This window comes from Cyprinus carpio, chromosome B16 (assembly GCF_018340385.1).
Source record: "Cyprinus carpio isolate SPL01 chromosome B16, ASM1834038v1, whole genome shotgun sequence".
Classification (NCBI taxonomy): domain Eukaryota; kingdom Metazoa; phylum Chordata; class Actinopteri; order Cypriniformes; family Cyprinidae; genus Cyprinus; species Cyprinus carpio.
Window position 1 is genome coordinate 22,212,169 of NC_056612.1, and position 6,147 is coordinate 22,218,315.

The following is a 6,147-nucleotide window of genomic DNA, read 5'->3' on the forward strand; positions in this document are numbered from 1 at the left end:
ATGCTCTGCCGTTTGTCACATCATCAAATGCAAAACAGCAAGACATTTTATTTTCATGCGCACTGCGCTTCACTCGGCACACTGACAAAATTAAAAGCTTGCTTATTTTATAAAAATCCAAGGGTTAAATAAAAAATGTAAATACTAGCATCGTATCTTTTAAGCCATGGTACTAAACTAAAGAAACATAATTTAGAGTTATTTATGTTAAACCACACCACAATTTATTTATACAATTTAATAATAAGAGTCATGGGATCAAACATACTCATTGATTTTACTAAAATACAAAAAAGTACCTTAATTAATACTAAGTTATGTAGATTATTTTATTTTTATGTATATTAAGAGTCACACTATTTGCAGTGTGATTACAAAACAAAAGTTTCCAGGTGCTTAAATGAGAACCCAAACTGAAAAACTTATGTGCACTACCCTTGAAACACTACTTATACAATACTTACTATAGGATTAGGGCTGAGATTATTGTGTGGGTCTTTTAGGCTTGGTTGCATATAATTATGCAGAATTTACCGTTGATATTATTATAATAAATAACAAGGACACTGTAAAATAAAGTGCTCCTAAAATTTTCTTTGTAATTTTTAATGCTGTCAAATGATTAATCGTGATTAATCACATCCAGAATACAAGTTTTTGTTTACATAATATATGTGTGTGTGCTGTGTATATTTATTACGTATATATAAATACACACACATGCATGTATATATTTAAGAAAAATAAGTCACGTTTATATTTTAAATATATTTACATATAATATAAATTATATGAATATAAATATATATACACATGTAACTATATTTGAAATATATACTGTATGTGTGTGTATTTATATATCCAGAATATGTACACAGTACACACACATATATTATGTAAACAAAAAACTGTATTTTGAATATCGTTTGACAGCACTAGTAATTTTTAATCTAAATATAATAATTTTGCTTTCTTTTCTTTTGACATCATTTGGCCATGTGGATGCTTATCAAACAATTGCCAAAAGTTATTTAATATTGTTTAAACAAACTTGCATTTTCCAATCAGGTATATAATGTCCACTTTTACTATCCAATCTATTTCTATATATTTATATCTATATATTTTTCAATTGAAAATACTGGTGAAATACTCTGAAATATGGCATATGCCAAACTGCAATTCGCCTTTGTGTAGAAAAGAGTGGAGTTTTACGTTATTAAGCACTTGCCAGTTGAGTGTACAGAATCAGAATGTGTATAGTACCTGAACACACAACGCCCAGCATCTTCCTTGTGTCCACAATAGTTGCTGGGAGTGGTGCTGATTGAGCTGCACTCCCATAAGCTGCTCTCAGAGCCATTGCATTTCATTTGGTTGATGTGGATGCTACCTGTTCCAGGCCCAAAATAGCTCAATCTTATCGCACTTCCGCATCTCAGCTGGGTACAAAACTACAATGTCCACTATTGATGTCAAAAGCATCACAAGCACACACTGTTCCCCAATTCCCAGAATGCAGCAGCTGCACCCGACCAGCACAGTGATCACGTCCTCCAACCAACTGGACAAGCATGGTGCTCTAGAAGATAGTGGTCAGCCCAGACATAGCACAATTACAGCAATGAAACAAAAGTATAACACTTATCAAAAGATCTCAGATGACTCACCGCAAATTACTTGAGTTGCATTCATGCAGTCGCCTTTTTGCAGCTGTAGTGCAGTTGTGCAGGTTTGAGTCTCTCAGGATGCAGTTTGCAAGACAAGTGCCATTGTGCACTGTTGCAGTCGCACCGTGCTCCAAAACACGGTGCCACAACTTAAACGTTCACAGATTTGGAGGAGCAAGCGCTTTCTTTTCCTCAGCATCCAAAAGGTTGAGGGTCAAATCGACTGTAGTGTTTCTTGTAAAGAGTCCTAGGCACACCAAAGCAGCCTTCGGACAAACTTAGTGTGGAGAGCTCAACTAGTTCAGAAAGACAAAAAATAAGTCATTCAATTATTTCATTGAATCATCTACCTTAACTGTTTCTCATGAATGTATTTTTTTTATCTTTACAGCATGCTGCGTGAGTCAGAAAATGTTCCAACATTTAGCATCCAGACACGGGATCTTATCTGAGATGTTGATTTCTGTTCTAATATATTATTTTTTAGTACATCAGACACTAGACTTTTTATTTAGAACCCAAACAGCAAAGTGTATATCTAAACCGTGGGGCAAAAGGATTGTTTTGTTTTATGCAAAACGTTTGTAGCAGTACACTGCAACACAAACCACATCCCAAAAATGAGTCACTTCCTGTGGAAATGTCATATTGTAGCATGGAGGACACTGGGGAAAGAACTTTTGCTTTTTTTTTTTTTTTTTTAGAAAGTTTTAGACATGTGCCCTCCGTCAGTGTGGTTTGAACTCGTGAAGTTTCTCCTGATTTATGACTACAGGATGCAGATTGGTCTGTATATCATCTGTGGAATTGTGACTCATTCTGAAGGCCTTGCTTTTGGGGTGACTTCTCAAGAGAGTCTGAGGTCACTGGTCTGATGTTCCACTGTGGTGGTGAAAAACACTACCATTCAAAAGTTTGGGTTCAGTAAGGTTTTTTTTTTTTTTTTGAAAGAAATTCATATTTTAATTCAGTAAGGATGCATTAAATTGATCAAAAGGGACAGTGCAGACTTTAAAATTGTTACAAAAAAGTTCCAAATAAATGCTGTTCTTTTGAGCTTTCTATTCATCAAATAATCCTCATCAAAACTGTTTTCAACACTGACAATAGTAAGAAATGTTTCTTAAGCACAAAATCAGCATGTTAGATTGATTTCTCTAAAAGATCATGTGACAGATCATCACAGCAGTAAATCACATTTTATAACATATTAAAATACAAAGTGTTTATTTCAAATTGTAATTTCACAATATTAATGTTGTGTACTCTGTATTTTACGTTGAGCACAAAATAACCTCTTTCAAAAACATAAAAAGATTTAACAGACCCCAGACATTTGAATGATAGTGTAGTTGGTGAAGAAGAAGCATGGAAACACGCACGATATATAAGTCTTTTAGTTTTTTTTCTAACACACGGTTGGTGGAAGAAGGTGCTTAATCTACCGAAAATATCATATTAAATATGATAAATTTTTTTTACTACCCTGTTAACAATCTGGGAAGTTTATATTAAACCCCGATTTGTGTAATTACATTCTAACGCTAAACATTAAATAAGCATCAAAGTGTAATAGGCAAAATATGTGTAATAAATATGAAAAAAAAAATCACTCAAAAGAGCTTGCTAGTTTGGAAGCAAATGTTTGTAAAATACATTTTCAATAAGACGAAGAAAAATCAGTTTGATCTTTTTTTTGACTTGGGTTGACTAATGCCATAAACACAGCTATATTTATACAAATTCGGAAAATGGAGATTATTTAAACATCTTCCTGTAATGCTGCAGAAAGGCTCAAAATTTTGTTAATTTTTTTTTTTATATAAAAAATGATGTTTTTGGTCATTTAAATTAATCAGTCATTACTTAAATTCAAATTGATGACATTGTGCTTAATTTTCGGATACGGATGAGACTCTCCCAAATGAGTGTGCAAGGACTTTTCTGTCAGCTTTTCTCTATCTTCTTCATGTATGACGCCTGTGTGACTGCGTACAGCATTTACATCATTAGTTTCGCGCAGTGATTAATCATTTTAAAATTAACTCTAGCGTGCAATAAAATGAGGCAGTTGTCTCTGGGGCGGTAGATTGCTCTATCAGTTCTGTGCAATCTTGCAGTGGTCTTGCTGATGTCTTTTCTCTGTTGAGTTTGATGATAGGAGGTTACTCTCAGCAGGCCTACCTCAAACACAGTTCTCGTGCATATTGTTCAACATCTTGATTAACTGCTTGATTTTGCAAGCCTCTTTAAATAAACTAGATTTTTTTATTATTATTCTCATGAGATTGCTGCTAATGGCACCCACTGATAACACTCATGTAGACAAGATGCAGATGTAGACAAGACACTTTCAAAGGAAGACATGAGTAGCAGTAATCATTCAACTCACTCTGTTTGTCTGAATGATCAGGATGCTTTTTCGCATTCTTGGAAGGGTGCTCATCTGTAACATTGAGCCCTGAAAATAAAAAAATATTAACATCATGAACTGTCATTTCAGCCTGAAGCGTAAAAGTAGAACAAAGCGCTTAAACAGTCTTACAGTTTGCTATCAGTCTTCACTGTCTGTAAAGATAATATCTATCAAAGACAATATCAATGAGACTGTTGAACAAGAACATTTACAACATGGAATAGGTTTGAATGGCTTGTAGTGTAAAGAGAATGTAGATAAATCTTCATTAAAAGTTTTTATACATGATGAATGAGACCGCAAGATGAAATATTCCTAATAATAACAGAGTAGCAAAGTTGTAGTTATTTATAACTAGGTCAACTATTTTTGAAAACCCTGCTGTGTTAACACACAACTACTGTAGATAAAAGGGTTGCAATGATCTGTGTATTTCAACACAGCATGGTCCCCTCTAAATTAGTTTTCTCCATCTGCCTCACTCAGAGCCGACACCTCGGCTTGGCCACCATTAAAGCGTACTCTAAAAAAGGCACAGTATAAATTCATTCAGGAAATAGATAATTGCATTTTTTGAATAACCATTACGTTCTCTCTCTCTCTCTTTAGACACACATTCTCAGAGAATCTAAAAATATTAATTTTTCTTACCAAAGGGCATGATGTCTATGTCTGCTTTGGTACATAATTAAAAAATAAATACTCACAAATGAAAATAAATCTATAAGAAATAATATCGCTATGACATTATACGTTATACATTATATGAGCCAAATACATATAAATTTTCAAAAAAATGTAAATTGCTTACATAAAATTCAGCATAACCTTACAACATTCTAATAATTAGTGCAAATTCTGAGAATTCTGAGAATTAAACACAAAATGACAAACAAAGTTTTTAGTTTTTATAAGTAATATTTTAATATTCTCTATAACAATGAATTTGTTGTATTACAAAAGGAGATCATTGATTAGAATCAAAACAAAAACAAATTTGCAAGAATTGTCTTTTAAGATTATTTGCATTACGTAATCTTCCTCAGATTAACAGTTATTTTCTACAGACCAGGCATATGTACAGTCTTATTCTTCAAAATACAATAATGTACACTCTATGTCTGTCAAGTTCCATGCATTCTTGTATAGCAGAACATTTGAGAAAAATATAGCATTTCACTATTATTGAAACACTTTTTCTATAAATGCCAGCCTTGTAAATGCCTACATTATCATGTTTAGTAAAATCCGTAGCTTATTTTACACAATCTAAATGAACTCCATGTAGTCTAAAAATGGCTGTTAGGAAAATTCAGCGTAAGATGTTGTTCTTTATTTTCAGCCATCATATGAATTAGACTTACAAATGAAGTCATCTTTCTTCATTCAATATCCTGTGAAGTTCAGCTTATTATTTACCCGGTGTTTCATAGTGCATTGAAGTGCATAAACCAATCTCTGGTTGCACTTTGTTCCAACAGCACTTTACAAAAGCGACGTAATAAGCCGAGGCACAAATCGCTGAACTTTCTATTGTAACTTTTTTAAAAAAGCCTTCAGAATGCAAAGTGCTGCATTAGTTAAATGAGCTTTTGTTTCAAGCACAAAGCGTGTCTTACACCAAGTCTTTTGTTGAAAGTGCACATTTGATTTTCCATCTATGATAGTGAGAGATGTCTCTTAAGAGCTAGTTTAGACGTATTGTGCAATACACCTTTGAGAATTCTAAAGCTTCTCTGCTCAAGTATCATCAACTTAATAGAGAAACCACTAGGTCCTTTATTAATATTAGAATATTACCCTGTTTTGTTTTTTTTGACAGAAGAATATTGAATATCATATAATCACAGGTCTCGGAACACAAGCTCTCTAGATGAAAGACCCAGTCCTGCCTACCCAAACAAACCATACACCAGAACTATTTTACCTTGAGACAAGGACAAAGCCTGGAGAAACAACACACAGCAGTAGAAGAAGAATCTCTCAGTCAGTCAGCCTAACAGTCAAAGCTTTCTGTTCATCCCTGACGGAGAAAAACCTGACCCTGCACCTTCAGGTTTT

At 33.6% G+C, this 6,147-nt stretch overlaps 1 long non-coding RNA gene across 1 annotated transcript; it reads right to left on the reverse strand.

Annotated features, from left to right (window-relative positions):
* Nucleotides 1-1,825: 1,825 nt before the first annotated feature.
* Nucleotides 1,826-6,147, reverse strand: LOC122140102. The gene is made up of 3 exons (XR_006156814.1): nt 6,014-6,147; nt 4,063-4,131; nt 1,826-1,966 (listed from the first exon to the last, which is right to left on the reverse strand). It is a non-coding gene; the product is annotated as an uncharacterized LOC122140102 (long non-coding RNA).